Source organism: Rhinoderma darwinii, chromosome 4 (genome assembly GCF_050947455.1).
Source record: "Rhinoderma darwinii isolate aRhiDar2 chromosome 4, aRhiDar2.hap1, whole genome shotgun sequence".
Lineage (NCBI taxonomy): Eukaryota > Metazoa > Chordata > Amphibia > Anura > Rhinodermatidae > Rhinoderma > Rhinoderma darwinii.
Window position 1 is genome coordinate 174,956,592 of NC_134690.1, and position 23,419 is coordinate 174,980,010.

Genomic DNA, 23,419 nt, shown 5'->3' on the forward strand with positions numbered 1-23,419 from the left:
AAATCCTGAGTGACAACCTCCTTTCCTCCACCAGGACATTAAAAATGGCTCGTGGCTGGGTCTTCCAGCACGACAATGACCCGAAACATACAGCCAAGGCAACAAAGGAGTGGCTCAAAAAGAAGCACATTAAGGTTATCTGGACTCAGAGCGTTATCAGTGTATTGTCAGCGGTGTTACATAGGACTGCAGGTACCATCTACTACATTATCTGTACTCAGAGAGTTATCACTTTGTGTTATCTGTGGTGTTACATAGGACTGCTGCTAACACTACTACATTATCTGTACTCAGAGAGTTATCACTGTGTTATCTGAGGTATTACATAGGACTGCAGGTAAAGTCTACTACATTATCTGTACTCAGTTATTACTGTCTGTTATCTGTGGTGTTACATAGGACTGCATGTGAAATCTACTACATTATCTGTACTGCGTATATATTGGTCTGTTTGTGAATGTGTCTTTGTGATTTTATATATGTGCCTTTTATGTATTTGTATATGTTCCTGTCTGTGTATTTATCTGCCGGTATGTGTGTGTGTGTGTGTGTGTGTGTGTATGTGTCTGTATGTCTATATATGTAGCTGTATGTATATATTCCAGAATGTGTGTATGTATATTTGCCTGTATGTCTAAATATCTGTCTTTATGTATGCACAGTATATATGTTCCAGAATGTGTGTGTCTATATATGTGGTTAATTTTTGGTTTGTGTAGGGTGCGGCAATAAAGAGTCCCACACAGGGCGCCATACAACCTAAGGCCGGCACTGGGTAGCAGGAATGGGAACACTGGGAACTGGAAAACACTAAGGGACCATTGGCAAAGACTAACACGGGTACACACAACAAAGGCAATGAAGGAAGGGGCAGGGCCCTTCTTATAGTCCAGTGTGATCATGGGTGCAATCAGTCAATCTAAAACATGTGTGTGCTCTGGCCCATTAAGGCCGGGAATGAGCTGGAGCGCGTACCCTAGTGGTCACTGCAGGACAGGACGGCCTCATGTGCTGGCATCTCTGGGGAGGAAGACGTCTGCAGGATGATTGGTGTCTGCGGTCTGACATTACAACATTACAGTATCCCCCCTCTTACGCCCCCTCTTCTTTGGGCCAGAACGAGAGAGGAACTTCTTAATGGGGGAAGGAGCCTTGACATTCTCCTCTGGCTCCCAGGGCCTCTCTTCTGGACCAAACCCCTTCCAATCCACCAAGTAAAAGGCTTTTCCTCTTATCCTCTTGAAGTCCAAGATCTCCTTGACCTCTAATACATCGGCAGAACTGGGGGCAACTGCAGGGCTAAGAGTCTTAGAGTAGCGGTTCAGGACCACAGGCTTCAGAAGAGACACGTGAAAGGAGTTGGGGATTCTGAGAGCTGTGGGCCGCAAAAGCAAATAAGAGACCGGGTTGATTTGGAGGATCTCAAATACAGTCCCGAGGTGCGTCTGCGTTGTCTCTCCTGGGTAGACAGCTTGAGATGATCCATCTTCAAAGACTCCTTTGGAGGAACAGCTGATAAGGGCAGCAGGGGTTGCTGCAATGTAGCAGTCGGACTAGGGAGTCCTCCCTCCCGATGAGCCTCTTGGAACCGTTCTCGGATCCTTATGTCGATCCGGGCGGCCAGTAGGATGAGTTCATCCAGGGTAGATGGCATATCTCAGGCGGCAAGCTCACCCTTAATCTCAGGGGACAGTCCCTGCCAGAATATAGCCACTAAGGCCTCATTATTCCATGACTACTCTCCCGCCAGGGTGGGGAAGTGAATGGTGTACTTGTTCACGGAAATGTCTCCCTGGTGAAGGTTCAGCAGGGAGACAGATGCCGACGAGACTTGTCCAGGCTCTTCAAACACTGTGCGAAATGTCTGTAGGAACCACTGGAAGTCACGGGTCTCTGGTCCTTGTCGCCTATGCTAGAGCCCTGCCAGTGAGGAGAGAGATGGTGAAAGCGTCCGTATAAAATGCTCTGGCATACAGACTGAAGTGGATCTGGCACTGCTTCAGAAATCCCTTGCAGGTCTTCGCATCTCCATCATAGCGATGAGGTAGTGGCAGAGAAAATTGGGGATCAGCACTGCCAGGAGGTGTAGTCAGATGGTCCGTACTGCCAGGAGGTGTAGTAGGAGTAACATCAGAGGCAATAATAGCAAGTGCTGGGGGAACTGCAGCTTGCATATCCAGCCGATGTGCAATAATGCTCAACGCCTGGAGGAGTTGGTCCTGTCGAGACTGGAGGTCTAAAATATCCGCTTTTCATCACTTGTGATGTCGTCATGGTCTTGGGTTGACAAGTGGGGTCCATGCCCTGAGCTTACTGTCACGGTGGATGTGTGGACCCACTGAGCCGTACCGCCGTAGCGGGACAGCTGCTGGCCAAACAGGATACCAAGGCAAAGTTAATAGTTCGAATAAGGGTACCTGTGGCAATACAGACAGTAGCGATGGCAGGCTCGGATGGGACCTTGGCAGCAAGCAGACACCAGGCGCGGTGAAATACAGCAGGTGTAGTATACGACACAACACGACTCTAACTCTCTACGGCACAGGAACAAGGTAGCACGGGATACAGGATACAGGTAGCAGGAACGGGAACACTGGGAACTGGAAAACACTAAGGGACCATTTGCAAAGACTAACACAGGTACGCACAACAAAGCTCAGGCAATAATGGAAGGGGCAGGGCCCTTCTTATAGTCTAGGGTGATCATGGGAGCAATCAGTCAATCTAAAACATGTGTATGCTCTGGCCCATTAAGGCCGGGAATGAGCTCAAGCGCGCACCCTAGTGGTCACTGCAGGACAGGACGGCCGCATGTGCTGGCATCTCTGGGGAGGAAGACATCTGCAGGACGATAGGAGTCTGCGGTCTGCGCCCGCTGATACCTACAGATCTTGCTTTATGCGCTACAATTTACCTACTAGTGTTTTGCATATAGATGCATAAAAACAAAAAGAACAAACACTGTTGTTGCCCATGGCCAACAATATGATGCTTGTTTTATTTTCAATGCCACAATTGGAATCTATTTTGTTACTACATTCAACATTAATGTTTTCTCTAGTAATTATATATATATAACCCCTTGCCTAGTAGAAAACACTTTTAGTATAAATACATTTTGTTTTCCATATAGCAGAGCTTGAAGCAAAGTACATTTCTCCAGTTTATTGAGATTTATTATGCATGTCTGACTACCTCATCTATATTGTTTCTGTAATGAATATTTATAATTACTGGTAGAATGCCATATGTGTTACTTAGTAATAGATATTGAGGTCATGGTGATGAGCAGATTAAATAGTTAAGAAAGTAAAAGGTCCTTTTGAATTCAAATCCCTAGGGAATCTTCCCTTATTCTCATTAACCCCTTCCCGTCGTAAACAACTTTCAGATTATCATTTTAGTTTTTTCCACCCCACATTCCAAAAGCCATAACTTTTTCATTTTTTCCGTCGCTATAGTCCTATAAGGGCTTGATTTTTGCGGGACGAGTTGTAGCCATTTATTGTGCCATATAATGTACTAGGAAACGGGAAAAAAATATTTGTGGGTTAGAAAATGAAAAAACATTGATTCCTCCATTGTTTTTTGCGCTTCATTTGTACAGAATTCACTGTGCATTTAAAATAACATGTCAATTTAATTCTGTAGGTCAATTCGATTACGGCCATACCAAATATATATAGTTTTTTCTATGTTTTACTGGTTTTACAAGGAAAAAACTAAAAAATAAAATGTATTTTGAGTCGCCAAATTCTGAGAGCCATAACTTTTTTATTTTTCCGTCGATTAAGTGGTATGAGGGCTTATTTCTTGCTGGTAAGGTTTCATTTTTAATGCTACCATTTTGGGTACATGCAAGGTTTTTATCACTTTTTATTAAATTTTTTGTGGGAGATGAGGTGACCAAAAAATAGCGATTCTGGCGTCTACTTTTTTTTTACGGCGTACACCGTGCGGGTTAAATAATGATATATTGTAATAGTTCAGACTTTTGCGGCGATACCAATTATGCTTATTTATTTATGTTTTTTACAATGCTCTAGGGGGAAAATGGGAAAAGTATTTTTTTTAAACTTTTAATATTTTTTTTCTTTTTACATAAAAAAAAACAACTTTATTGTACTCATTTTTACTTTTTTTAATTAGTCCCCCTAGGGGACTTCAACCAGCGATCGTTGGATTGCTTGCACTATATACTGCAGTACATAGCACAGAGTACTTCAGTATTCTCTTAATAGGAGCACAAAGATGGTAGACCTGGGGGCCTTCATTAGGCCCCCAGGCTACCATAGCAATCATTGTCAACCCGCGATTGCATTTCGGGGGGAGCGATGAGCTGCTAGAGGGGGTCGCCCCCTCTTGCTAACGATTTAAATGTCGCGGTCGCTATTGACCGCGGCATTTAACGGGTTAAACGAGCGGGATCGCGCTCTAACGCGATCCCGCTCGTTACTGTGCAGTGTCGGCTGTAACATACAGCGGACACCCACATTGTATGGAGCGGGCTCACTCCGTGAGCCCGTTCCATACTTCCCATGCCCGGCTATGACGTAGCCATACGTCAAATGTCGGGAAGGGGTTAATGAATTTCTATTAAAGAGGTTGTATACCATTATACCATCAGACATATAGCCGGCAGGTGTCTGATCTGCCAAATCTGCAGCAAGTTGGATACAGATCGTATCCTGGTAATATGCCAATTTTACCTCCCTTCCGGAAGCAGGAAAAAAATTCCCCCATTTTGCTTTTATAGCGAGGGTCTGAAAGCATGGCTATTCAATATTCATCCCTTTGCTTAATATTAACGATAAGCTTGTTGTCAGAACATAAACAACCAACCATGCAGCTTGTCATGCTCACCAGCATGTCTGAGGACCCAGCTGTTTCGTTCCCTGCCTCACACTGCATCTGTGTGGGTCTCCCACAGCCAGGGCCGCCATCAGGAATTTCAGGGCCCCCTACAGCTAAATTTTCGGGGCCCCCCTACCGTGGCACCGCCTGTTAACGGTACTCCGTCCAGTACTATATCATGGTACCCAGGGCCGCCATCAGGGGGGGTATTAGGGGTACTGATGTGAGAGGCCCGGCCAAACCTAATACCCCCCCTGATGGCGGCCCTGGCTAGCATGGGGGCCGTCAAACACCGCCGCCCGTGCGACCGATCACGCGCACCCGCAAACTCCCGCGCATGCGCACCGGCGACCGCCTGGAACCGCGCACCGAATTTTGAGGCAGATTTTGACCTGCCCACACTATCTTGCCGCGTTTTTTGCCTGCGGCGATTGAGGACAGCAGACAGAAAACGCAGTGAAAAATGCCTTTTCTGCCTCCCATTGATTTCGATGGCAGGTCAGAGGCGGAACCGCGGCAAGAAAGGACGTGCTGCTTTTTCTTTTTTCCGCGACTGGCGGTTTTGGAAGTTGTTTGGTGCTGATTCTGACGCAGTGTCCGAGTCAATATCAAGGGCCAAAAACTCTGTGAACTGGGCCTTATTGTTAGGGCTTATTCAGACGAACGTGTAATACATCCGTGCAACGTGCGTGATTTTCACGCGCCTCGCACGGACCTATGTTACTCTATGGGGTCGTGCAGACTGTCAGTGATTTTCACGCAGCGTGAGTCCGCTGCGTAAAACTCACGACATGTCCGATATTTGTGCATTGTTCGCGCATCACGCACCCATTGAAGTCAATGGGTGAGTGAAAATCACGCCCAGCACTTCCGCAGCCGTATAAACTATGAATGAAAACAGAAAAGCACCACGTGCTACAAACAGAGTGTCGTAATAATGGCGGCTGCGAGAAAATCACGCAGCCGCGCATCATACGCTGCTGACACACGGAGCGGTTATGGACCTTTTGCAAGCGCAAAACGCCACGTTTTTGCGCGCACAAAAAGCACACGCTTGTGTAAATCCGGCCTTAGGGTAGGAACACACTAGGCATGAACACTGCGGATTTTATGCAGCACATTTTATTGTGGATAATCCGCATGAGAAATCACACATGAGAAAAAAAAAAAAGGCACTTTTTAAAATTTATAAAAAAGTTTAGACGTACCCCGGCCGTAGTCCTGGTGACGCGATCCTCTATTCTTAGCGCAGCTCGGCCTCCTGTCATGACGTTTCATCCCATGTGACTGCTGCAGGTCACATGGTCTACAGCGTCATCCCAGGAGGCGGGGCTACGTTCAGAAGAGAGAGACGCGTCACCTAAACTACGGCCGGGGTAAGTCTAAACTTTTTTTCCCTGCAGGATTCCCGCAGCGGACGCGCCTCACCAAACCTGCTCCACTATTTGGTGCGGTTTTGCTGGCAGAATTCCCTGCGGCCACCGGGGCGGATAAGCTGTGTAGTTTTAGGCTGGATTCACACGAGCGTTGCGTTTTTGCGCGCGCAAACAACGCGGCGTTTTGCGCGCGCAAAAACCATTTGACAGCTGCGTGTGTCATCCGTGTCTGATGCGCGGCTGCGTGATTTTCGCGCAGCCGGCATCATAGAGATGAGGCTTGTCGACGCCCGTCACTGTCCAAGGTGCTGAAAGAGCTAAATCTTTCAGCACCCTCGACAGTGAATGCCGAACACAACAGCGAAAAACCTGTAAAAAAAAGATAAAGTTCCTACTTACCGAGAACTTCCCGGCCGTTGCCTTGGTGACGCGTCCTTGGTGACGCGTCCTTGGTGACGCGCCTCTCTTGACATTGGGCCCCACCTCCCTGGATGACGCGGCAGTCCAAGTGACCGCTGCAGCCTGTGATTGGCTGCAGCCTGTGCTTGGCCTGTGATTGGCTGGAGCTGTCACTTGAACTGAAGTGTCATCCCGGGAGGTCGGACTGCAGGAAGGAGACAGGAGTAATCGGTAAGTTAGAACTTCGTTTTTTTTTACAGGTTCATGTATTTTGGGATCGCAAGTCACTGTCCATGGTGCTGAAACAGTTTAACTCTTTCAGCACCATGCACAGTGAATGTCTCCCGACGGAAATTTTTTTGCCGGGTTCGGCCAAAACGAGTTTGGCCGAACCCGGTGAAGTTAGCTTCGGTTGTCGGGGTTCGCTAATCGCAAAGACACTCCGTTTGGATGTTCGGAAACAGAAAAACATGCGGTGCTTTTCTGTTTACATTCATCCTTTTGACAGCTGTTGCGCAAACACGCAGTTCGCACGGAAGTGCTTCCGTGCGACATGCGTGGTTTTCACGCACCCATTGACTTCAATGGGTGCGTGATGCGTTGAAAACGCTGAATCAACGGACATGTCGTGAGTTTTTTGCAACGGAGCAACGTTGCGCAAAAAACGCTGCCATGTCTGCACGGCCCCATTGACTAATATAGCTACGGGCAACGCACGTGAAAATCACGCGCGTTGCACGCGCGTAGTTTACGTTCGTCTGAATAAGCCCTTACTCCGCATATCCGCCTAGTGTGTCCCTTATGATGTCGCTCCTGGAGCTGCTGCCGGTCTCTAAATAGGCAATTGGTCCAGTAGAATTTGGAATTATTTTTTTTTGTGAACCAGCTTAAAAAAATACAAAACTTTTGTGTTAGGGCCTGTTCACATCACCGTTCGCTTCCGTTCCGGGTTCCGTCTGAGGTTTCTGTCGGGTGAACCCCGCAACGGAAAGTGAAAGTGACAGCACAGCTTCCGTTTCAGTCACCATTGATCTCAATGGTGACGGAAACATCGCTAATGGTTTCCGTTCGTCACCATTCCGGCTGGTTTTCGGACGGAATCAATAGCGTAGTCGACTGCGCTAATGGTGATGGAAACGGAAGCTGTTCTGTCACTTTCACTTTCCGTTGCGGGGTTCACCCGACAGAAACCTCAGACGGAACCCCGGAGCGGAAGCGAACGGTGATGTGAACAGGCCCTAACACAAAAGTTTTGTATTTTTTTAAGCTGGTTCACAAAAAAAAATAATTCCAAATTCTACTGGACCAACTGCCTATTTAGAGACCGGCAGCAGCTCCAGGAGCGACATCATAAGGGACACACTAGGCGGATATGCTGAGTAAAACTACACAGCTTATCCGCCCCGGTAGCCGCAGGGAATTCTGCCAGCAAAACCGCACCAAATAGTGGCGCAGGTTTGGTGAGGCGTGTCCGCTGCGGGAATCCTGCAGGGAAAAAAACGTTTAGACTTGCCCCGGCCGTAGTCCTGGTGACGCATCTCTCTCTTCTGAACGTAGCCCCGCCTCCTGGGATGACGCTGTAGACCATGTGACCGCTGCAGCAGTCACATGGGATGAAACGTCATGACAGGAGGCGAGGCTGCGCTAAGAATAGAGGATCGCGTCACCAGGACTATAGCCGGGGCAAGTCTAAACTTTTTATCAATTTAAAAAAGTGACTTTTTTTCTTCTCATTTGTGATTTTTGCGGCAGAACCGCAGCATTTCCGCAACAGAGGAGCGGCGATTCCACAGAATAAATTGACACGCTGCGGCTTAAAAAGCCAAAAGCCACACGGCAGGTCCATTATTTTTGCAGCGTGTGGATGAGATTTGTTCAAATCTCATCCCCTCTGCTGCGACTGTGATACGCTGCGGATTATCCACAATAAAATGTGTTGCATAAAATCCGCAGTGTTCATGCCTAGTGTGTTCCTACCCTAAGGCCGGATTCACACAAGCGTGTGCTTTTTGCAGGCGCAAAAAACGTGGCGTTTTGCGCATGCAAAAGGTCCATAACCGCTCCGTGTGTCAGCAGCGTATGATGCGTGGCTGCGTGATTTTCGCGCAGCCGCCATCATTATGACACTCTGTTTGTATGTTTGTAGCACGTGGTGCATTTCTGTTTTCATTCATAGTTTATACGGCTGCGGAAGTGCTGGCCGTGATTTTCACGCACCCATTGACTTCAATGGGTGCGTGATGCGCGAACAATGCACAAATATCGGACATGTCGTGAGTTTTACGCAGCGGACACACGGACACACGCTGCATGAAAATCACTGACAGTCTGCACGGCCCCATAGAGTAACATAGGTCCGTGCGAGGCGCGTGAAAATCACGCACGTTGCACGAATGTATTACACGTTCGTCTGAATAAGCCCTAACAATAAGGCCCAGTTCACAGAGTTTTTGGCCCTTGATATTGACTCGGACACTGCGTCAGAATCAGCACCAAAAAACTTCCAAAACCGCCTGCCATTGATTTAATCTGAAATCAATGGGAGCCAGTCGCGGAAAAAAGAAAAAGCAGCACGTCCTTTCTTGCCGCGGTTCCGCCTCTGACCTCCCATCAACATCAATGGGAGGCAGAAAATGCATTTTTCGCTGTGTTTTTTGTCTGCTGTCCTCAATCGCCGCGGGCAAAAAACGCAGCAAAAAAACGCGGCAAGATAGTGTGGTCAGGTCAAAATCTGCCTCAAAATTCTTTAAGGAATTTTGAGGCAGATTTTTTTTTGCCTGCAAAATACTGTGTGAACAGGGCCATACTTAAACAGCACTTTGAGATAATTTACTCACCGTGTCAGAAGAGATGCTCCCACTCAAGTCCTCTTCCGGCGATGTCTTCCAGGCGAGGTCTTCGGTCCAGACGTCCAGTCCTTCACCTCCAGCCAGGCTCCAGGTAAGTTTTGTCCATGTGTGTCCGCGGCGGCCGATCGCGGGTGCGCGCGCGGGCGGTCTCCAGTGCGGGCGTTCGTGGTTGCGCGCTCGCGAGTGCGCACGCGCGGGAGTTTCCTTGTGCGCGCGATCGGGTGCGCGCGCGCGGGCGGACTGTTTGACGGCCCCCCATGACGAGGGGAGGGGGCCCGCAGCAGCAGCAGCAGCTCACGACATTCTTTTGGTGAAAAAAACGGGCCCCATTACAGGGGCCCGTTTTTTCCTACCAAAAGAATGTTGCGGCAGTTGCCGGGCCCCCCTTTCAGTTAGGTTGGGCCGGGCCCCTCACACCATTACCCCTAATACCCCCCTGATGGCGGCCCTGCCCACAGCCATGGGGCGGCGAGCAAGATGGGAAAACTGTTCTTCCTCCATCTCTTGTTGAATTTGCTCCAATATAAATTCCAGGGGAAGGGCATCGTTGCCACTGTTGTCCCTACTCACAAATCTGGTGGCCTCTTCGAAGGGCCTGAGTAGGAGACAAGTGTTCATGATGAGCTGCCACTGCCTGAGCTCAAAATAGCATGATACCTGCGTTGGTGGTCTAGTGCATGATGTAGTCATTGAAAGCTTTACGCTGCTCCTACAGACTGTCCAGCATATGCAAGGTGGAATTCGAGCGAGTTGGAACATCTCAGATCAAGCAGCGCAAAAGGCAAACATGACATTGTTGCTGACTACGTTGCCCAGCTGTAGTTGGTGGAGAGACATCAAGCAGGAAATTTGCTGCTCGATTTGTACAGCAACTGACCCAACTGACTGTGTGGCTTCCCTCCCCCAGACTCATCTGGTGTAAAACAGCATAGCAGCGCTTCAGCTTACACATATGAGAGGAGGGAGGGGGAAATGGAAGCAACATTCCTCCCAGTTGCTGTTGGGGACAGGAAGATTTCCATTGAGGAGGAGGTAGATTGGCGCCTGGTGTCGGAACCAGATCTGCACAACCCTGGAAGTGTCACTAGAACCTGGCCTTATTGCAGTGCTACATCGTCGCCACTGCCGTGCAAAACATTCACCCAGTGGGCTGTGAAAGACATGTACTATACCTGGCTGTAATTTTTTCTCCATGTGTCAGTGTATCATCCACCTTGCCATACAGTGACAATTGCATGTTTTCCGACACGTAAGAGTACAAGACAGGAACGGCTTTCTTTGATAATTAATGGCGGCTATGTATCCTCCATCGAGGCTGAGCGCACGCTGGCACACAAGCGGATAACTGGGCGCGTATTGTTGTTTTCTGACCAGAAATTCTGTTATGGTTGACTGACAAAGGGAGGGGGAAGGAGTATTGGGAGTAGGAGGATGCCCACACAAAGCCACCACCAACAGCGCTTGCAACATTTCTGCCACTACCACCACCCGAGCTTGCACTAGGTCTGACAGGTTTTGAGCCTACACCAACAGCAGCAGCCACATTACCTGCTCCCGAGCTGACCAAAGTGGAAGCAGATATACCCTTAGTAAGTTTGATTTTTTTAGCCATTTTTAGCCATAGGTCAACCCCGCTCTTTATCACCACCACCACCACCCTCCTCCTCTAATGTTATCACCTCCGCTTCACCCTGGTGGTAATCCTGAGAATGGAGCAACTGTTTCCGGTTCCCATGTCTTGTCCAACACACAATCATCATGATCGTCATCATCATCATCATCCCCACCACTTTTCTCAGACTGTAATATGTTATGGGCTCCTTGCCCCCCCTCATGATTCCTATCTGTATATTTCCCCCTTGAGTCCCACTACCACCACAGCTACCAGTGCCCCTACAACAACCACCACCACCATGGCTAACAAGTGCCACTACTACCACCACCAACACAGCTACGCAATTCAGTCATGTCCTCCACGTCCACCTGATCCTCCTCCTCATAGCAATCCAAATGCTGACTATTCTCATACAACTCAACAACAGGAACATTATCTTGAATATTTACTTAGCACCAGGGGTGCTGTCCCTTAGCAGAATAGAAGATACCACACAAGGGCTCAGTGAAGACAGAGATGACAGAAAATACATTTTTCTAATGGGCCACAAATTAACTGGAAAGGAGGAGCAGGGGGAATGCACTAAACACCGGCTCAAAGTCACGGTATCAGAGGTAACATCATCCTGCTGCGACTGAGATGATGTGTAAACCATCCAGTCCACAATGTCATTTGCTGCCTAATACGCCTACTGGAGGCGACAGACAACTGTTGCCTGCCACTACTGGCCGGATGACTGGTGCCAACAGTGCTGCTGCTTAATGCGTTACGACCACCCACATTTTTAATGGCGGATGACGTGGCACCGGTGTTTCCTCTTCCATTATCCCATTCATAGCCATTGTTTCTATTACTAGACATTTTTATTTAAAAAATATGAGACACCAATGAGCCTGAGCTGGTTATTCTGACCACAAGGCCTTTAGTTATAAAGGAAAAAAGTCACTCAGTTTATCTACTGAAAGTGACAGTATTGTTCCTTATTGCTGTTATTGTTGACTAAGTTTGACGCAGAACAATATATAAAATTTGGGTAGCACCTTTAACAGTTAGATATATGCAAGCAATCAGCACCAGGATTTTGGGGGGAAAAAAATGGTCACTTGGACGCAGACTGATGTATAACGGTGCCGTATAACTGCTTGACACAGAATAAGACACCAATTTCTGATGGCACTATTAATAGCAGTTAGATATATGAAAAAACCATGAGTGGCATTACACCGGTGTTATCAGCTGGCAGTGACATACTATCTGCACCAGGATTTAAAATAAAATGAAAATATGTTTATTTAAAGAAAAAGTTCTCACATGGAGACAGACCGAAGCAAAACGGCATTGTATTAATGCTCTCTTCTCCTCATTATGAAACACACTCACTGACACTAATCCACTATCTATCTGCAGCAGCATTTCTTGGTTGGGCAGTTCATATTTGCTTTGACTCATACAACTGTCATCCCCTGACGGAGTCATCAGTGACTCACACCCTATAACACTTAGGGCCGGTTCACATCAGCGTTCACTTTCTGTTCAGGTTCTTAAGAAAAAAAGGGGGGATAAAAAAGAGAGAAAACGGCGCTCCTCTAAGGTGATATCGTTCTGATATTTGTAGGATAGAAAGTAGCTTTATGAATGGAGCTCACCTTAGTGAGTTGTGCAATGTCGCCAGCACAACTTGGCTTTGTAGGTTGTACACGCTCGATCACACTGTGCTTGCCTCTGGAGCCATAACCGCAGGGGGTGAATTCGTATCAGGAACTCCTCTCCTCGCGGTTTTGAAGTAATGCAAATTGGGAAGAAAAAGCTGCTCCTCTGAACGGGCGCTCAGGTGTGAATTGTACTAGTATCCTCACAAAATCGTCAGGGTTTATTTCAACGATTTTATTCGATATACTATTAAAAACAATATAAAATTCAATTGCTGCAACGCGTTTCAACCACGCACTGTGGTCTTCATCAGGCATATAAATTTAATTACAATACATCATCTTATATACTCATATCATGTGCTTCACTTCCAGGTTAAACAGACAAGATGAAGGTTCATCATGGGCGTTTCAAAACAGGTGCGTGTATGTTTTTTTCTTTTTCTCACTCTGATTTTCTCTTAATAGCTATTTCTACAATTTTCTACCTTTTAACCATCTATTTTCTACCAAATAATAGATATTCTTGGTTTTATTGTGAAAGAAGATTAATTTTATATATATATATATATATATATATATATATATATATATATATATGTTTATGTGCAGGTAACCGTGTACTTCAAAAAACATCGTCCGCGCACTCTCGCCGCTGGCAGACAGTGTGAGTACTCTTAGTTTCTTCAATAATTATGTTTATACTTTCTAATTATTTTGATGCTATCTTTTATTCTAAAAGAAAATAATTAGATTGCTGTTAAGAAATACTTCTAGTTTAATTGCTGCTCGTTTGAATCTATTAAATTTTCAAATGTCGGGAGCCCACCACTCTTGTTTCTTTATATTTAATTTTAAAAAAGAAATGCTCGTATTGTAAATAATGGTTATTATTTCTTCTTTGTAGGTGTATTACACTCAGTTTTATCCTATTATTTTAAATACAAATGTAATTGTATTTTAATAGATTGTTTAATAGTGCGTGGTTGAAACGCGTTGCAGCAATTGAATTTTATATTGTTTTTAATAGTATATCGAATAAAATCGTTGAAATAAACCCTGACGATTTTGTGAGGATACTAGTACAATTCACACCTGAGCGCCCGTTCAGAGGAGCAGCTTTTTCATCCCAATTTGCATTACTTTCTGTTCAGGGGTTCCGTCGGAGGTTTCTGTCGTGGAAGCCCGCAACGGAAAGTCAAACGGAAACCACAGCTTCCGTTTGCATCACCATTGATATCAATGGTGATGGAAACAGTGCTAATGGTTTACGTTTGTCACCGTTCCGGCAGGTTTCCGTTTTTTCGACGGATACAGTAGCGCAGTCGATTTAACTGGATTAATATAACTTTAGTGATACTTAAAGGAAACCTGTCACATTGAAAATGCAGTCTAATCTGTGGCCAGCATGTTATAGGCAGAGGTAGCTAAAGAGATTGATATAGTTACATAGTCATAGTTACATAGTCTGTACGGTTGAAAAAAGACACATGTTCATCAAGTTCAACCAAGGGATGGGAAAAGGGAAGGTAAATATTTCTACACATAGGAGCTTATATTTTTTTGTTCTAGGAAATTATCGAAGCCTTTTTTAAAGCCATCTACTGTCCCTGCTGTGACCAGCTCCTGTGGTAGGCTATTCTATAGATTCACAGTTCTCACAGTAAAGCAGGCTTGTCGCCTCTGCAGGTTGAACCTTTCTTTTTCCAGACGGAGGGAGCGCCCCCTTGTTTTTTGAGGGAGTTTTACATGGAACAGGATTTCACCATATTTTTTGTATGTGATATTAATATATTTATATAAGTTAATCATGTTCCCCCCCCCCTTAGTCGTCTTTTTTCAAGGCTAAATAGGTTTAGTTCTTTTAATCTTTCCTCATAACTTAGATTCTCCATGCCCCTTATTAGCTTCGTTGCTCTTCTTTGTATTTTTTCTAACTCCAGGGCATCCTTTCTATGACCGGGAGCCCACAACTGAACTGCATATTCTAGATGAGGCCTCACTAATGCTTTGTAAAGTGGTAATATTACATCCTGTCCCGCGAGTCCATGCCTCTTTTAATACATGACAATATCTTGCTGGCTCTTGAAGCAGCTGATTGACATTGAATTCTGTTATTTAGTTTATGATTTACAAGTACACCCAGATCCTTCTCAACAAGTGACTCCCCCAGTGTAGCTCCCCCTAGGACATATGATGCATGCAGGTTGTTCGTATCCAGGTGCATAACTTTACATTTATCTACATTAAACCTCATTTGCCAAGTGAACGCCCAAACACTAAGTTTGTTTAAATCCGCTTGCAACTCACGAACATCTTACATAGACTGAACATTACTACATAGCTTGGTGTCATCTGCAAAAATAGAAATAGTGCTATTAATCCCATCCTCTATATCATTAATAAATAAGTTGAATAATAGTGGTCCCAGCACGGAACCCTAGGGTACACCACTTATAACCGGGGACCATTCAGAGTAGAAATCATTGACCACAACTCTCTGGATGTGGTCCTTGAGCCAATTCTCAATCCAATTACAATCGATACATTCTAAACCTATAGTCCTTAATTTACCGATTAGATGTCTATGAGGGACAGTGTCAAATGCCTTTGCAAAGTCCAAAAACACTATATCCACAGAGGCCCCTCTGTCTAGGCTTCTGCTCACCTCTTCATAAAAACAAATCAGGTTGGTTTGACAGCTTCTGTTCTTAGTAAAACCGTGCTGGCTGTCACTTATAATACTATTTATTGTCAAATAATTCTGTATATAATCCCTCAATAGCCACTCAAACATTTTCCCCACAATGGATGTTAAGCTTACTGGTCTATAATTACCCGGGAAAGACCTAGAATCCTTTTTGAAAATAGGCACCACAATTGCCCTGCGCCAGTCCCTTGGCACTATACCAGTCACTAGAGAATCTCTAAATATTATGAAGAGGGGGACAGAAATAACTGAACTAAGCTCTTTAAGAACTCTAGGGTGTAACCCATCTGGTCCCGGGGCCTTGTGTATATTTATTTTGTTTAATTTAGATTGGACCATATCTACATTCATCCAATTCAGTATATCAATTGATATATTAACAGCACTGGCACCAGCTACATCAGCTGCTTTTTCTTCTGTTGTATATACAGAGCTGAAGAACCCATTAGGAACTCTGCCGTCTCTTGATCCCCTGTGACCAACTCCCCATTACCACTATCTAGGGGTCCTACATGTTCAGGCCTTGGCTTTTTTGTATTTATATACTTGAAGAATTTTTGGGGATTTGTTTTACTATCCTTGGCCACCTGCCTTTCATTTTGTATTTTTGCTGATTTTATTACCTTTTTACAAATTTTATTAAGCTCTTTATAATTTACAAAGGCTACAGCTGTACCCTCAGATTTGTATTTTTCAAATGCCTTTTTTTTTGTCATGTATTGCCCCTTTTTACAAAAGGTGTAATCCATGTGGGGTTTATTTTTAGTCGTTTATACTTGTTACCTATAGGAATAAATTTTGCACTATAATTACCCAAAGTAGATTTGAAAATCTCCCATTTATCATTTGTACCATTATTTGACATTAGTTCTTCCCAGTCTATATCCTGAGTTGCAGCCCTCATCCTGGGGAAATTGGCCTTCTTAAAATTAAATGTTTTTGCCCTCCCAGCCTGTTTGTTTTTTACAGTATATGTAAAATCTAACTATATTATGATCACTGTTACCGAGGTTTTCACGAACATTGACGCTCCCAACAAGCTCTGCATTATTAGAAATGACCAGATCCAACATAGCTTCACCTCTAGTCGGGTCTTCCACAAACTGGCCCATAAAATTTTCCTGCAACAGGTTGAGACCTCATGCACACGAACGTATTTTTGTTCTCCCGTAAATACTGGCGTAAATACAGGTCCTTGGTCACACGTATTCGACCCGTATGTCACCAGTATTCCACCCGTATTTACGGGCACGTTTTCGCTGAAAAATTGCACTGCAGTAATCGGCAGCCCTTAATAATAATAATAATAATAATAATCTTTATTTACATAGCGCCAACATATTACGCAGCACTTTACAATTTAGAGGGGACATGAAACAAACAATATCAGACATTATAGTGACAAAGTTCATTTACAATTCAAACCTGGGGAGTGAGGACCCTGCTCGCAAGAGCTTACAATCTATGAGGACATGAGGGAGACACAAAGTGTAATAGTGTTTGTTCTGTAAAATGGTCCGGCCATTTTTATACACATGCGGTGGTGACATAAAGCTGCATGAGCCGGTCACCAGCCAGTATCCGTTTATGACGGACATGAAGAGAAGGAGTGTGAGGGAATCTTATTCTGATGACTAATCTAAAAGGAGGGCTATGGAAAGGAGTCAGATTAGGGAATGTTATAGGCCTGTCTAAATAGATGTGTTTTCAGGGCACGTTTAAAACTGTGGATATTGGGAATTAATCGGATTGTCTGGGGTAGCGCATTCCAGAGGACGGGTGCAGCACGAGAGAAATCTTGGAGACGGGAGTGGGAGGTTCGGATTATGGAGGATTTTAATCTAAGGTCGTTGGCAGAACGTAGAGCCCGAGTAGGGTGGTAGACAGAGATGAGGGAGGAGATGTAAGGAGGTGCAGCACTGTGGAAAGCTTTGTGGGTGAGAGTAATAAGTTTGAATTTTATTCGGAAGGGGATGGGCAACCAGTGCAGTGACTGGCACAGATTAGAGGCGTTAGTGTAGCGGTTGGTCATAAAGATGAGCCTGGCTGCTGCATTGAAGATAGATTGGAGAGGGGAGATTTTAGTGAGGGGAAGACCGACTAGTAATGAGTTACAGTAGTCAAGACGAGAGTGAATCAGAGCAACAATGAGAGTTTTGGCGGTTTCCTTCGTAAGAAAAGAGCGGATTCTGGAGATGTTTTTGAGGTGAAAATGACAGGAGCGTGAAAGTGATTGTATGTGAGGAGTAAAGGAAAGATCTGAGTCAAAAATAACCCCGAGACAGCGGGCGTGCTGCTTAGGAGTGATGGTAGTGCCACACACCGAGATGGAGACATCAGGTTTAGGGAGGTTAGTAGATGGTGGGAACACAAGGAGCTCAGTTTTAGAAAGATTCAGTTTCAGCTAGAGAGAGGACATGATGTTAGAGACAGCGGACAGACAATCACTGGTGTTCTGTATTAGAGCAGGGGTGATGTCACGGGAAGAGGTATATAATTGGGTGTCATCAGCGTAGAGATGGTACTGGAAGCCAAATCTGCTGATGGTTTGTCCAATAGGAGCTGTATAGAGAGAAAAGAGCAGCGGACCTAGGACTGATCCCTGAGGAACCCCGATAGCAAGGGGAAGAGGAGAAGAAGTGGAACCAGCAAATGACACACTGAACGAGCGGTCAGAGAGATAGGAGGAAAACCAAGAGAGAGCCGCGTCCTTGAGGCCAATATAGTGGAGCATGTTAAGTAGGAGTTTGTGGTCTACAGTGTCAAAGGCTGCAGAGAGATCCAAAAGAATAAGGAGAGAGGATTTACCGTCCGATTTAGCCAACAACAAATCATTTGAGACTTTAGTAAGGGCAGTTTCTGTGGAGTGTAGGGTGCGGAAACCAGATTGTAAGGGGTCAAGAATGGAGTTAGCAGAGAGATAGCAGATAAGGCGAGAGTAGGCCAAGCGTTCCAGGAGTTTGGAGATGAAGGGCAGATTAGAGACTGGTCGGTAGTTAGCAGCGCTGGATGGGTAAAGAGTTGGTTTTTTCAGTAATGGGTTTATAATGGCATGTTTAAAAGCGGAGGGAAAGATACCAGAGGAAAGAGAGAGGTTAAATATTTTAGTCAGGTGACTAGTGACAGCTGGGGAGAGGGACTGGAGGAGGTGTGAGGGGATAGGATCACTTGGACAGGTAGTAGGACGAGAAGAAGAGAGGAGCCTGGAGACTTCTTCTTCAGTTATTTGGTCAAATGCTGAGAGTGAAGAAGAGGGAGTGCGGGAGGGAAGGGGATCGATGTTACTGGGGGACTGGGAGATAATATCATGCCGGATGTTGTCAATTTTAACTTTAAAATAAGTGGCCATGTCTTCAGCACTGAGATCTGTGATTGGCGTCTGCACTTTAGGACTAAGGAGGGAGTGAAAAGTATCAAAGAGGCGTTTTGGATTATTAGATAGTGTGGAGATGAGAGAAGTGAAATAGACTTGTTTGGCGCGGTGAAGGGCAGCGTTGTAAGTTTTGAGCTCTCTATCAGTGCAGGATAGAGAGAAGGGACAGCCCTTTCCGCAGTAAAAGGAAAAGAAATTCATACTTACCAGGCCGTTGTCTTGGTGACATGTCCCTCTCTTGGACAGAAAAATGGACAAGGAGGCAGCACTTCCAAAATGTAGAAAAACCTTTATTCACCCATGCAACGTTTCAATCCCTCAGGATCTTTCTCAAGCATAATCTCTTGACATCTAGTCTGACCTCCCTGGATGACGCGGCAGTCCATGTGACCGCTTCAGCCTGTGATTGGCTGCAGCTGTCACATGGGCTGAAACGTCATCCCGGGAAGCTGGACTGGAGGAAGAATCAGGGAGATCTGGGTAAGTGTGAACTTCTATTTTTTTTACAGGTTGATCTATATTGTGATAGGTATTCACTGTCCAGGGTGCTGAAAGAGTTACTGCCGATCGTTTAACTCTTTCAGCACCCTGGACAGTGACTATCCCCTGACATCGCCTAGCAACGCTCCCGTAATTACGGGTGCACACACGTAGTCACCCGTAATTACGGGAGCCCCATAGACTTCTATAGGCCTGCCCGTGCCGTTATTACGGCCTGAAATAGGACATGTTCTATATTTTTTAACGCCACGGGCACCTTCCCGCAAGCATACGGGGAGGTACCCGTGGCCATTAGAAGTCTATGGTCCCGTAATTACGGCCCGTAATTACAGACGTTTTTACGTTCGTGTGCATGGGGCCGGAGGAAATGTCTCCCCTTTGCAGTTGAAGCCGAACCATGACACCAATTAATATCCCGGTAATTAAAATCTCCCATTATCCCTACAGTACCAGCCTGTGCAGCCCGCTCCATCTGTTTATATAGCTGAACTTCCGTCTCCTCAGTTATATTGGGGGGTCTATAGATTACACCAAAAGTAATTTTTTCAGTGTAAAACCTCCCTTTCTAGTTCCATCCACAAGGTTTCAACCTCCTCACAATCTTCACCCTCTAATGTCTCTTTCACACTCACTTTCATATCACTTCTCACATACAGACATACACCACCACCTTTCCTATTTGTCCTGTCTTTCCGAAACAGTGTAAAACCCTGTAGATTTACAGCCCAGTCGTGTGAAGAGTCTAGCCATGTTTCAGCAACACCAACTATAGCTATATGTTTCTCCAGTGCCAAGGCCTCCAGCTCCCCCCTTTTGCTTGCTAGACTTCTGGCATTTGTGAACATACACTTTAACTTGCCTTTAAATATTTCACTTTCAGTATCAGAAATGTGATTATTTGACATTTGGGCATTTTTATTTTCATTGCTGTTTTGTAATGAAAGGATCTCCTTATCTTGTTGCCTAGTCCTCTCCCCACAGTCTGTTTCTTCCCCCACCAATATAGTCTGACCCCTCTCTAACCTAACTACACCTTTATTTTCTACATTGACCTCCCTCATCAGGCCTAGTTTAAATACTCCGCCACCCCAGCTAAAATTCTCTCCCCCAGCACAGCAGTTGTGGTGGGAAAAGGTTTGGTATAACTTGTAATTTATTTATTTAAACCTCTGTTCATTCTGGACTTAGGAATCCAGTGGGCGGTTCTACTATGTGATTGACAGCCTTCCCTGTGTGAGTACAATCAGTGATTAGGACCGCCCACTTAACCACATGCAAGTCCAGTTCGGCCAAACATACATTTTGGGATATTCTGGCAGCAGTTTATTTTCAAGTAGAACGAAGGATTCTCTTTCCCTCTGACATCTGCCATCGGGAGACTTGAATACACATAATATTGTTGGTGGATCTAGACAAAATGGCAGGGTTCTCCAATTTGTTGCTCAATACATGTTTATATATATATTTTTACATTAGAACCTAGACCACGCTTTTAAAGTATTTTTTTACTCAGTTATTTTGGTAATTCCCACTTATTTTACAGTCGAGCGCTTAGAAATCTGACGCCCGATACATATGGATTATCGCACTATTCTTATATCAGGCCTCATACACACGATCGTGCTTGTAATCATGGCACGCAATTACGGGCACCGCCAGCCGCTGGCGGCCACGGACATCCACCGCATTTTCGGCCTGTTCTCCCATACAAATTATGGGAGCGCGGTCCGTAAAAAGCAAAAGATAGGACATGTCCTTTCTTTTGGGGAGGCTTTCTACGGCCCGGACTCCTTCCCATAAATATACGGGAAGGTGTCCATGGTCACTAGAAATGAATGGGTCCATAATTGTGGTCCGTAATTACGGTCCGCAATTACAGACAAATTCTACGGTCGTGTGCATGGGGATGGGGCCTTAAGCCTTTTTATGAACATGTGTGCAAGTACCCTGCATGAATCCCCACTAGATAACCAAGCTCTGCAAATAAGAACTAACTGTTTAATCTATTTCCAAAGTTGTGCTCCATAGATTAAAGAATAACGATAAATGCCTCAGACTGTTATTGAAATACTGCATTCCTGCAGTTCTCTGAGAGCAAGGTCAATGTCATCATGTATGCTTCAGTAATCTCTTATCCTGCCTCTTTAGAAATTACAGGGGTCAAAATGTTAGATTTAGCTTTATTTTTACCCATAATACAAAAATAAAAATAGGTGGAGGATAACATTAAAAACTCAGTAGAAATATGTTAGAACTTGCTGAATTTATAAAATGACATACAAGATTTAGAACTTACTTTAGATATATTGCAGAGCTTTTCTTCTTCCCGTATAAACCTTCATCCAAGGAGAAAAGGTCTGTGATGCAGTCTCAGACATATGCAGTATAATGAATGAAATGATGACCACCTTTAACTGGTCTCAGCAGGATGACATGTTTCTGGAATGATGGTAATAAGGATAATAATTAATTCATACTGTGAAACGCAGCAGTGCATGTATGGAGACCATTTGTTATGGGTCTGTTAGTGCTGTTACGGAGCAGTTCATCCTGCAGCTGATAGACTGCAATCTCATCCTTTACAGGCTTCTAGTGCTGATGATCTGCAGAGGCCTGTATTTCTGAGCATCTGCAAGCTAAGTGCTCAAAAGGATGTTAAATACACCTAATAACCACTTCCCTTTAGCCAATCTACAAAGACACGAAAGCCACATTGAGCTCAAAGATTAAAAGATCAGAATGAAATATGTGTCATTTTAAGCAGCTGTTATTTATTTTTAATGGAAATGTTTTATGATTACTTAACCCACATGTTCACAATTGAGTTTTTTTCATTCATGAAAATCCTAAATGCATTTCCAAGGAATTCACCTTGAAAAAACGTCTCCTTTTCATGCAGATTTTTTATGCAGATTTTTATTTAGACACAAGGTTTGCATACGAACTTTACTGTGGATTGTCAATAAAATTTCTGATGCAGATTTGGAGGCGCATTTTGAAAATCCACCCAGACGCTATTTTTACCTACTAGTTGATGAGGAGAGGACCTTGGCATCCTTTCTTTGCGCCAAAAAAACAAAACAAACAAAAATATAGTGATTTGCATCAGGAGGGGACCTCTACAGCTCCTCAAGAGGAGCGCAGGGTTAGAAGATTATAAATGCACCTCCTGTTGAAGATTCTGCTTAATGTTGTTCCCCGGTGGAGAATGCGTCAGTTATGTGCAACCCCCAGGAAAAAAAATATTTAGCAAAATTTTTCTTAATGTTTGTTTAGTACAGTGAAATATGAGTCTTTGATATATGTATCCACTTTTTAAAAGTAGCCTTTTTTCTCAGCAACTATGTCCGGGAATCTGACATAAAAGTAGAGACACAATTAGTTTTCAGGTGATCAACATCAACTGGAGCTCTGTTACGCCATCAAATCATGGTATACAGATACAGGTGAAAGATAATTTTGTAGACTACTTTATGAGGCCCGAAGGTGCCGTGCCTTGGCAATATGCCAACTTGGTGATGAGCACTCTTGCCAGCACTAATAGATAGATGTCACGAAGGGTCTGTGGACCCACTGGGCCGTAAAGCCTTGGCGGTAAGGCAGCTGGCCAACAGGGAGCAGGTGACTGTCTATAGTTCTATAGGTACCTGTGGCAGCTCAGACAGCAGCAGGGCAGGCTCGGCTGGGACTTAGGTAGCAGGCGGACGTCAGGCGAGGTGAAGCAGGTCAAACGTGGATGCAGCACGGCACGACTTTGGCACAGCACCATGCTAGACCAGGCAGGTATGTATTGCTAGGAACAGGAACTGGAAACAAGTATAGGGACAGGGACTGGAACAGGAAACACACTAGGAGGCCATCACATAGACAAACTAAAGGGAACACAACAACGCTCAGGCATAGAACTAGGGTGCTGGACCCCTCTTATAGTTCAGGGTACTCACGGGTCAAAGTTCGTCCATGAGGTCCGGTGCGCACGCTGCCCCTTTAAGAGCGGGCACGAGCGTGTGTGCGCACCCTACGGGATACGGCAGAGGTGAGTGGACGCGAGCGCTGGCGTCTCCTGAGGAGGAGGCTGGGGCCAGCACTTGCC

General features: G+C 45.1%; 1 protein-coding gene across 1 annotated transcript in view; it reads right to left on the reverse strand.

Annotated features, from left to right (window-relative positions):
* The window catches only part of TDRP (testis development related protein), a 149,527-nt gene extending 127,590 nt beyond the window's left edge, over positions 1-21,937 (reverse strand). The window contains exon 1 of the mRNA XM_075864129.1: positions 21,623-21,937. The gene's annotated coding sequence lies outside the window, so the exon portion shown is untranslated. The remainder of the gene's footprint in view (positions 1-21,622) is intronic.
* Between the last annotated feature and the right edge of the window lie 1,482 nt (positions 21,938-23,419).